Source organism: Lipophrys pholis (assembly GCF_963383615.2).
Source record: "Lipophrys pholis genome assembly, chromosome: 18".
NCBI lineage: Eukaryota > Metazoa > Chordata > Actinopteri > Blenniiformes > Blenniidae > Lipophrys > Lipophrys pholis.
The window spans coordinates 9,008,018-9,020,394 of NC_137646.1; positions in this window are offsets into that span (position 1 = coordinate 9,008,018).

Sequence of the window (12,377 nt, forward strand, 5' to 3'; positions counted from 1 at the left end):
ATACGGTATACATGGCCTACAACACGTATCGTGGTAATTAGCTAATGTTCGCTAGCTAGCTTAGCGCAAAAGCCTCGCAAACCTATTTAGTGATTATTCAAGAAATGACATATAAACTGATAGCTAAACAAAATATATTGTTTTTAATGTGTGAACTTGTCTGAGGCTGGAGTTAATGTTAGACCTTGTTTTTGCTGATGAACATCTAATGAGGTGTATAAAACATGTCTGAACATGTCTGGTTGGTGGCATCAGGAGTTTGCTATCATTTTTACATTTCCCCATAAAGTTTTAAAATACGTTGTCAAAATTCTTTGCCATTTCCAGAAACAATGCTAGTACCGGTGAAGTACAACCAAGAGCAGAAGTATGTGAAGCTGAATGAGGTTGGAGGACAGTTTCACGAAAAAGGTATGCTAGTGAATTTTATTCAGCTTGGATTGAGGACATGCTAAAACCCTACCTATATCAGGGCCAGAGTGGGGTTGTAAGGGGGGAAGATGCAGGAGTATTTAATTATTATGCAGTGATCCATGAGTGCATTTAAAAATAGTTATTTCCTATGAAGCAAGAAGCAATGGTGACTTAAAAAAAAATAAAATAAAAAACATTCATTTTCATGTCACTCTCTTTTCCAGTCAATGAGAGCCTGCCATCTGATGCCAAAGTTATTTGCAAGGATGCAACAGGGACAGAGGTTGATGCAGAGATGTTCAGCAACCTAGTTTCTACAAGGCGACATGGTTTTGACAGTTTCCTCTGATGATGGTGAGGTATACATGCAGGTATAGTCAAACATTTTACACATTAATAAAATTGTCAATGTTTTTCCCCTTTCTTTCAGACTTCTCAGGTTTGTCATCTGCTTCTGAAATGTCTAACTCAAACTTCAGCTCCTCAATTATAATCTTAGATGAAGTTCCCTGCAAGAGGCTTAAAATGCAGGTGACACAAGATGCTGAATCTGCTAAACAGGTTTCATCACAGCAGTTCTCATTTTGAGCAAAGTTGTTCATTGACAGATTTTAGATTCTTTTTTTTCTTGACAGTTGGTTGAAGCTGTCCTAAGAAGGAAGTCTCGGGGAGACGCAGTACTACAGGAGTACCATGTGACAGAAACCCTGATACATGCTACAAGACAAATGATTAACATAGTGGTGGCTCACATAATAGTAATCATGGGTACATGTGTTTCCTGTCCTTATTACTTAAGCCAAATGACTGTATTCCAATTGCACAAGTTTGGGTTAGTACATTTTACATCTCTTCCCAGGCACCTTCCTCCCAAAGCAATCCGAGAGGAGTACGCTCTTGGGATAGTGAAACTGTTTCCCTCCCTCAAAGATCCATATGCCACGAAAGACTATGTAATAGTCATTAGGTGTTTTTGCACAACACTTTCTCTGCATAGGATTCAATGTCAATATAATGCACTCAGCTTTGTGTGCACAACATAGATTTATTATGAACTTAGCATGACAACACATTTATTATGTTTTTGTTTTATTTCAGGAACACTTCTATGATGCTGTTAAAGGCACAGGATACATTTCTTGGCACCTGAAAACTATCCAAAGAAAGATTTGTCGTAGATCTCCACTGCTACCAAAACGCTCTGTTTATGTGGTCCCTGGGGGCCCAAATCTCCGAAGAGTGTGAATGTTGAAAGGCAGCTCGATGGAGATGCTTGCAAAGAGGCCATATCGTTGCTCGACCATACAACAGACAAGTCTGTGATTTTCACACTGACAGGACCTTGTTAATGACGCAGGCAGAAGTGCCAATGTCCTCTCCACCTTTCCAAGGTCTCTGCATATAAAAGGATTGGTAAGTTAGGAATGTTATGTTTGGAATGGCGTGAAATTGTAGTAGTTGATGTTTTAAATCTTCTTTCTTAAAGGTGGACCAAGACTTCACACTCCTGTTTGATGATGCCACATCCTCCAGGCTGCTTCAGAAATGGGACATGTTCTTTGGGCCAAAGGTTATCAACAAAACAAAGCAACTCAGTTTAACACCAGAGCTGCTCAGTTGTTGGAGTCAGCAGAGCGTCCCCCAGCAAGTGATCTTGATGAGACAGGAAGTGAGTTGTATTTGTTGCACTTTTAAACTTTGTTTATCCCTGTGTACCTCTGAAACTTGATGAAATTTTAGGTTAACGATATACAATGGATGGAAAATGAATACACATTAAATTGGAAGATCGTTTATCGTGAATATTTCTGACTTCTCATCCTCAGCCTACGACCAAGAAATGGCATCCCTTCTGTTGCTGATACATCTCCTTCCACCACCACCTGTAGGACCGAAATCTCCAGAAAGCAAGTCATGCAGTACTAGTCTTTCATAAGGTAATCACATTATTATGGTAATTTAAAAAACAAAAACAAAAATTTGTCATCTTCACTACATATGAACATTACAGATATTAAAAGAGAAGAAAATGTAAACTAATTCTGACAAGGTGTTCCAATCGAGGATTATTCAGGAGGATTTTGGAAGCAATGAATGACTTTAGACGGATGTATTCCATATGGTGTTCTCTGTGGCTGCAGATCCTTCAGGTGAATAACGTTCAGCTTCCTTACCTCATCACCAGTCATGCTGCAGTCTGGAGAAGCGTCTCCGCAACCAACAAGGTCGGCAGCCGTACCTCCTCGCTGTTGGGCGTCAGAAGAGCAAGATTGACAGCTTCTACATCACCATGGATCAGCATCAGCATCAGCATCAACATCAACATCAGCATCAGCATCAGCATTTGATGAACTTTTCACAGCTTATTTTGTGTTCACTTTGTCTTATGGTGCTGCACTGGTGAACTTCTACACATTTATCAGACAACAGTGTATAACATTGATGTAGGGAAAATTAAGGAGTCACCCAGAGTTTGAGACGCGAGAGTCAGGATGCCTCACCAGCAAATACCTCTCTATTAGAGGGGTAAAACAATGCTGACCTGTTTTTTGTGTCAGAATCTGACAAAACCTAATCACTTGCTAAAAAGCATCAGATGGCCATTGCTTATGACTGGGAAACATTCTCTCTCAAACAAAACGAGATTGGGCCAATTAAACATTTTTCTCTCAGAAGTGAGAAGGTGGTCAATAATGATGAGCTGGAAATGCTCCGGTCGAAAGTGGGCCCGGACACTGTCACCCCGGTGGACGGCAGCCCCCCAGACCCGGGGAGGCCCCAGCGATCCACGCTACCGCCCAGAAAGCACCAGATGGAGAAAGCAGAGAGGATTCCCCCCCAGGCAAGAAGAGCCCACAAGAGAAGGATAAAGGGCACAGGGCCCCACAAACACACACATACACATACACATACACATACACATACACATACACATACACATACACATACACACACACACACACACAAACAGACACACACACACACGCATACAAACACGCACGCATCCACACACACACACACGCACACACACACACACACACACAGCATTAGGAAACCCACCGAGATGGTGGTGCCTGATGGTAAAGCTCCAGAATTTTACAAAGAATTATGGTCTTTACTCTCACCATTTCTTTTAGAATAATTGAGGAGATTAAAGAATCTTCAACTCTCCCCCAACATATGAACTGTGCAAATATCAGTCTTCTTCTAAAACCGGATAAAGATCCCACACTACCATCTAGCTATCGGCCAATATCACTTATCAATGTAGATCTTAAAATAATTAGTAAAACATTAGCAAGAAGACTGGAAAAAATCACACCCCACATCATACACCCTGATCAAACTGGGTTTATTAAAGGACGACACTCCACTAACAATACATGTAGATTGATTAATCTTATAGACCACTGCCACCACAATAAACAAAAGGCCATTATCACCTCCTTAGATGCAGAAAAAGCCTTTGATCGGGTAAACTGGAAATTTCTACTCACTACACTACGAAAAATTTGGATTTAGAGAAAATGTACCTCTCCTGGATAAAAAAACTGTACACCTCACCCAGTGCCTGTGTTAAAACCAATGACCAAATGTCCTCCAGGTTCAATCTTGAGAGAGGCACCAGACAGGGGTGTCCACTCTCACCATCTCTCTTTGCAATTTTTATTGAACCACTAGCAGCAGCCATTAGACAGAACAATAACATAAAAGGAATACGAACAGCAAATGTAACGCACAAAATATGTCTTTATGCAGATGATGTGCTACTTTTCCTGCAAAACGCACAGACTTCTCTTCCAGAAACAATAGGGTTAATAGACAGATTCTCCTCAATCTCAGAATATTCTATCAATTGGAATAAATCAGTTGTCTTGCCTATTAACTCGAGATTTCAGCACACACCTAACACCCCACTAAAACCAGGGAACATCAAATACCTCGGCATTAACATCTCAGCCAAACTCTCAGACTTGGTGCACTTAAACTCCACCCCTCTTATTAAAACAATAGAGGAGGACCTCACCTGATAGAGGACACTTCCTATTTCACTTACGGGGCGAGTAGCAACAATCGAAATGATGGTCCTGCCTAAAATTAACTACATCTTCTCAATGATCCCAACAAAACCACCAAAAACTCGGTTTAACACTCTTAATTCTCATGTCTCAAAATTCTTATGGAAAAACAAACCATCACGTATTAGTTTAAAAACACTATGTGTCTCGCAAAGACGAGGTTGTCCCGCATGCTCCGACTCTGGAGATCGAGGATGGACTCCTTCATCTTCTTGTTCTCCTGCGTCAGCCCAGTCAGTCCTTTGTTCAGCGACTTCACCTCGTCCCGATGACCCTGATTTTCAGCGGTCAATTCCACCACTTGCTGCTAGCTGAGCTCCAGCGAGTCCCGGAGAGCCTGAAACTCGCGGTGGAGCACCTCGACCAGAGCGAGCCGGGCATCGAAGCTGGACAGCTTAGTGTTAATGCTGTCCAGGACGTCCTCGAACTGCTTGGACGGCGAGGAAGCCATGGGTGGAGACGGCTCTGGGCGGCTTCTTCTGGAAGACGAGGTCTGTGGAGTCTTGGACATTACGAGGCGGTTGTAGCACTCGTCCAAGTAGGCTTGAAGATCTTCGATTGTTTCTTCTTCCAGCGTTGTGGGTGATCTTTCCTTTTTGTTTCTTTGTTTTGTTTTGTTTTTGTTCCCGTCGGACAGAAACGCTTGTATTACAAGCTGGGTTGCCACCATGTTGGATTGACCTCGATAACGTCACACTCGAATCACTCACTGCGAATGTCACCTTCCTCCTTCTGCTCTGGGTGTGGGGCGTCAGGTATGCTGTGTAATTTGTGATAAACTTTTATTTTGAAGGTGTTTTGGGCTTTTATTTGGAAAGTCAGGATATGCAGGTTAAGTGGTCACACTTTGATCGACATGGTATTGTGTAATTCTTGGTGTGAATGATGCAACACTGATGGACACAGCTGCAGTTAGTGATGTCATCAGAGTGGACAGATGTTATCTACATATTTTGGAAACAACTCTTCAGAATCTACAGTTTTCGGTCAAATATTTTCATAAAATGATAATTTCTTGAGATGAAGATTTGTTGTTGGGATTTAGGGGTGGCTATTAGCATTAAATTACTGTAAGTAATAGATTACTGAAAGTAATAAATCACTGGAAGTAATTTATGAAAAATGAAAATTATTAATGGAAGTAAACTCACTTACATTAACAACTGCTAAAGTAATTGAGTAATTACTTAAAGTTAATAAATTATCAAAAATAATTTATTAATGAAAGATTATTAATTTGAATACATTGGTTATTTATTCATTAATAATAAAAGGGGGCACCACCAGAGAATCTGGAAATAGCTTGTTACCAAAATATCAGTCTCATTTGAAAAGAAGTTTATTTAAGTTACTTAATATTTCTGTGTAAAAATCTAACAATCTTAAATAAAAGGGAAGGTGTGAGAGCCGAGCACAGACTGTTACAAACTAGTGAATGTCAACAATAAATACACAATAATGCAGTGGCAGGGCCGTGCATTTCAGACCGAGACCTTTACTAGTGCTGGTCTGACTCAATCCACCCCTCAATAACGTTTTTATGGCCACAAAAACCATGTTACCATGCAGAAATGCTGTATAAAAAGCTTTTGCATTACAGATAGATACTCGTGTAGCCAGAATAAATACCTTTACTGATGAAAAAAATCCAAGTTCAGTCTCTCCTTCTGCTGTAGCTGCATAAAATAGCAGCTGCTTTTCCAAAAACTTCTGGGGGTCGAGGACAGTGACAAACGTCAGCTTTTCATCGTCTGGAAAATAATATAATGGCAAATAATATAAACCTGAATCCTGCTATTGAGTTTGTAGTGAGTGCAGATAAATTGCACCGGAAGTCTGCGCTGGAGTGCCGTGGTGCGTTCAATGACCTCTTGGAAAAGTCCGTCTTCAAAAACCAAATGTCTTTATCTTCTCCTTTAGTCATTGAAGGTTGATAAAACCACGATTAAATCAACACAACTATATTTTTGTTCATGCAGCTCGCTGCAGATGCAGTCAGCTAGCTGCAGAGTGAAGTCTCTGAAGATCCAATCAGAGGGCTTGAATACACTGACGTCACGTTAGGCCTTCTATAAGGCCCTGAGTCGCCAATAACAAAATCTGATTGGTTGAAGCAGCAGTGTGACCGACGCTTGTTTTACACTGCAGACGCCTGCAGAATTGAAAGTGAAGGCCTCAGGCAGATTTCTTTACCCGGCAACAGGTGATGGCTGAAATGTGATTAATTAAAAGCTTTAATATGGAAGGACAGTCTGGAAGCAGTGCAGCCGGCCGGGGCAGAAACTATGAGAGGAAGCGAACAGATCATTTGGAATTATTTAAGAAGTATTCATGGACAAACTATAATCAACATCAGTCTGTGATTCTGATATTTTTCTTAGGCCTGCAGAGAAGGCCTTGCAGGCCCTGACAGTCATGCGTGACTTAGTGAGATTAAACGATATTAATTCATCTATGATATAAACGGACAGCATGTCCGCTGATCACTCAGTTTCACTTTATTCCAGCAGAAACATGTCGGGCTGAATTTCCTCACTGATCTTCTTTTACTTTAGATTTTCCATCCAGTTGTTTAGAGGCTGAGTTTCTCTTGTGTTTTATGTTGGAATATTAATTCATCACCGTGACGGCACGAGTAGTTCTGGTTCCATAAATTCATGTTTCTGCAGTTCTGTCAGGTGTGATCATTAACTTCATTATTCCAGATCAACCTTCGTGGAGATAAACAGACCTGGAACAAGTCAAGAAAAAAAACATCCTTCAGAGCTTCAGTGACCAGGATTTATTTTATTATGTTAAAAAGATTGTTCTAAATTAATTTATCCTCTCCTCTCAGCTGCAGCTCAGTGCTGAACCTGCCCACCAATCATCATCATGTAAGAATGGGCTGGTCATTTTCCAAGAGATCTGATTGGTCAGGAGGCGGAGCTCTGACCTCTTATCCAGAACATATCCTGCTCCGGAGCAGGTTAGACCTTCAGTGTAAGTTACCATTTACCAATTTATCCTGGTGAGAAGTGAGCAAGCGTCGTAGTACGGAAAACCAGAGTTAATCCTTGAAGTTATAGTAGTACAGGCCTCTGGAATCGTTCAATTCAGCTAACAGGCGTTTATTAACAAAAATGTATTAATCCATGAATAATCCTGAAATCATCTTATAAATTAACACATCCAAGTATCAAACGTCATCTAACACGGAGATCTAATCTACTAAACAGCAACACTATGTACAAAGAGCGTGTGTGTGTGAGTGTGTGTGTGTGTGTGTGTGTGTGTGTGTGTGTGTGTGTGTGTGTGTGTGTGTGTGTGTGTGTGTGTGTGTGTGTGTGTGTGTGTGTGTGGCTCTGGAGTGATGAGGGTGAATGGATGTAATGACCTCGAACGTCCACCAAGTGGAAGCAGAAGTTGGCGGGTCAATGTGACTGGATGTAGCCACCTCGAACGTTCACCAGAGGGAGGCAGACAGCGGGTTCAGTGTGGTGACCGTGACAACCACTAGGGGCGTAAGGCGGTCTCAGGTTTCCAGACTATGGGTGTGATGGAGTTGGTGGGGTGCAGGAGCGGGGCGCGGAGCTTCCACGGAGGGGTTGCTTGGGACCCCCTGGCGGGGGTCATGTGACCAGTGGCGAATTTTTCCAGTGGTTACGACATGTTTCTTTGTTCTCAAAGAAATGTGGTCACCCCCCCCCCCACACACACACACACACACACACACCTTGTCCGGAGGGGCTGAGCATGGAGGCCAGGCCCAACATCGTTGTCTTTCAGACTGTGGGATTCGAAGCAGTCAGACGTAAACTTTAGACACTCGGAGGCTCAGTTTGACGCAGACGCACGATTTCGCTCCACCTGACTCAATGATAGAACACTGCATTTGAGCTGCTTTGTCCATCTCAACCTCTTGACCCTTCTCTTGCTCCAGCTCAAACATGCACAGCGCCTCCTGGCATATTTGATGCGCAGCACAGTCAGAAGAAGAAGAGTGGCTTATGATGTCACTCTCCTGCGCCGCTTGGGGTTGCCAAGTGGAATTGAATTTTGATCTTTTTTTTTTGCGGGACGGGCATGAAAATGGTAAAGCAACCCGTCTTTGGTTTTTTGGAGTTCTGTCATAAAATGTGCAACTTAAATAAGAAAATGAAAATGCAGTTTGGTTGATGTATTATTAATTGTATTTAAGAGTCAAATAATGCAGCCATAACCTTGAAATGCAAAAAGCATTTCTGCTAATGTAATTTATTTTTACATTTTACATTTCAAATTGAATTTTGGTAACTATTTGCTGGGGTATCTTTTGAAAATAAATCTTAAACATAATTAGCTTTTTTCATTTTAATGAAGTCAGAGAATAAGCAGTCATGTAAGTTTCAGTTTGGATGATTGAGTATTAACTTTATTTAAGAGTCAGACAAGCAGTTTTAATCTGAAAATGAAAAGGCATATCTGTTAATACATTTGAAATAGATTTTTGATACATATTTGCTTCATAATAGAAAGATGATTTTTTTTCTTCTTCTTTTTGCGAAACATAGATAGAAACAGTTTCACCCAAAGCTGAAAGAAAGTTATAAAAATGGTCTTTAAATTTAAATTAACTTTCTGTGTGTTGAGACTGCATTAATTCCATGAGTCTGCCATAAATATCCATTTCAAGCTTCAGCCTTAAGTAAAAAAAAAAAAAAAAAGAGAGAGATTGATCGTGATTTATTACAGAAAACAAAAAACAAAAAGAATTCACATCAAAACAAAAATAATAATGCAAATCCGTTTTTTTCCCTCTACTTTTAGAAACATCGCATTGGGAGGATTTGGGTGGAGGTTCGTATGTTTTTCTTACTGTCCTCTTGATTTTGTTAAACTGAAACCGGATTTATATTAAAGTGAGCTCCCAACAAAATGTAACTGTCATGTATGCATGTCTTTGTAGGTAAATAATAGCGTCAACTACAAAATAAAGGCCTGTCTGACTCATCTGCAAAATCCAGAGGTCCTCGGTATGCAGGGTGGGATTGTCAGGTTGTGTTTCTCCGCCCTGGCTTTGGGGACCACTGATGGGCCGTAATACGTTACTGTAATCTGACTACTTTTTACAAGTCACGAGTAAAGTCAGGGATTGCTTTTGTAAAAACAGTAATTAGACTGTCGTTACTTTCACGCAAACAGGCTGCGTTACCAAACCGTCATTTTGTCTTATGAGACTGTCCTGTAACATTGACATCTCAGCTGGACGACGTCAATGTAAACAACAGGAGACATCACGGAGTGCAGCAGAGAGCAGGACCCTGCAGTGTTTAATGCTGGAAAATACTGACATTACGTTCAGTTTGACTCAGTAAAAGGTGACAAAACCTCGCTCACTGTGCACTCTGTGTGGGAAGAACACTTTTAGCCACGGTGAAAAATTCCACCTCAAATCTGAGCAAGCAGCAAGAAAGCAGCGCAGGAAAGTGAGACTCAGTGAGAAAACCTCAGATGAGCCGTAACTTCCAGCTCACCCCAGGACCCCAGGACCCCACCCCGGACATGTCTGCAGAGGCCACCACATCGATTCCACCAGGGGAACCTCCAGAGATAGGCGCACAGAAATCAAGAACGAAGCGCAGACATTTCTTGGTATGGTGGCCGACCAGAGGATTCAGTGGGAGTTCCACGGAGTGACTCGGTACGAGTATTGGGACTCGGGAAGTCTTCGAGCCGCTGATACAACCGGTGTTTTGAAGTGACTGCTTTCCCTGTTAACTTGTGACTGTCTTCCTTGAGCGTCTCATCAGTGGCGGCTGGTGGTAAATTTCTTACATGGGGCTCTCCATTATTATTCAATTTCAGCCAACGTTAACTTAATTTAAATACAGTGCGTTTATTAACCACATTACAACAGTCATTTTTTAGATTGAGAGAGGCCCCCAGTGATGAAATGTGTACACTTCTAAACAGCTAGTGAATAGAGAGCTCTTATTAAGACTCTTTTATTAACAGACTTGTAAAACAAATACAAGCAGAAGCTTCATTAGTCCCTTTTAGAAAATGAATGTGTTTTGGGTCTGGTTAACTTGAAATGAGAGTTAGTCTGAGTTTTGGATAAACAAAAGTAATATCAGGTATATTTTCAAACAACACCATTTTAGAATGCTTTGAAAGAAACCTCAAAAAAATAATTAATAATAAATCTGAGTATTTCTAAATATTTATAAACATTAACAAACCTGGACGCATTTGCAAAATTCTGAACACATTTCTGCTTGTGTGAATTTAAAAATAACTATGATGGAGAAAGTTGAACCTGACCTGCAGCTTTTCAGCCAAATTTCTTCTTTTAAAGGATAAATTAGAAGAGATGTGACAGAGTCAATAATCAGAGACTCACTGCTTCTTATCTTCATCTCAACATCTCAAAGAAACACCAGAACAAACCAGAACTGACTTTAAGCCAATCACTGGGCGAGAGGTGCTTTAAAAAGTACCCCAACTCTCGGACAGCAAATAAGGTGACTGACATAGAATTAAACCAATCAATAAGGCTGATTGGTCAAATCTGATGTTAGTCACTCTGGTGTTGATCAGTCATTGGTGAGACCACTACTAAACCCCGCCTCCTCGGGCGGCTTTCTGCAGCGCCCCAGGCTGCTCTCACACACTACCTGTACTAGAGAGAGAGAAATCAAGAAACTCTCTCTTTTATCAAAGATTATCTATAGAAAATGAAGTGAATACAATTCAGAGCCCATTGTTAGATTGTTGACAGAATTACAGCATTGGCCAGCCGCCACTGCGTCCCACGTCACAGCACATGTTAAAAACCAAACCAAAATCTGCAGCTGTTCTGGTGAACAGCATTCCCAAGAAAGTTTAAAGTATCGTACCATTTGTTTGTCTTATTTTAACATCAGCTGCTACTAATGGCTGGTGGCAGAAGACGGTCACCAGTTAACAGGGGGACCAGATGAACACAACTCCACAATCTGAACACGACTCCACCAACTGAACACAACTCCACCAACTGAACACAACTCCACAATCTGAACACGACTCCACCAACTGAACACAACTCCACCAACTGAACACAACTCCACCAACTGAACACAACTCCACAATCTGAACACGACTCCACCAACTGAACATGACTCCACCAACTGAACACAACTCCACCAACTGAACACAACTCCACCAACTGAACACAACTCCACAATCTGAACACGACTCCACCAACTGAACATGACTCCACCAACTGAACACAACTCCACCAACTAAACACAACTCCACCAACTAAACACAACTCCACCAATTGAACACAACTCAACCAACTGAACACAACTCAACCAACTGAACACAACCCCACCAGCTAAACACGACTCAACCAACTAAACACAACTCCACCAATTGAACACAACTCCACCAACTGAACACAACTCCACCATGAACACAACTCCACCAACTGAACACAACTCTACCAACTGAATACTACTCCACCAACTGAACACAACTCCACCGACTGAATACTACTCCACCATGAACACAACTCCACCGACTCAATACTACTCCACCATGAACACAACTCCACCAACTGAATACTACTCCACCAGCTAAACATGACTCCACCAACTGAATACTACTCCACCAACTGAACACAGTTCCTCCAACTGAATACTACTCCACCAACTGAACAGCACTTCACCAACCGAACACTACTTCACCAGCTACATGACTCCAGCTGAACACTACTTCACCAACTGAACATGACTCCATCAGCTGAACACAACTCCACCAGCTGAACAGACTCCCCTAGCTGAACACTATTCTACCAGCTGAGTACTGTATATAGTAGAACCTCTGACAAGCGGACCTGGTAAGAGCGGACACCCTGTACTGGGCGGACACGCCACTGTG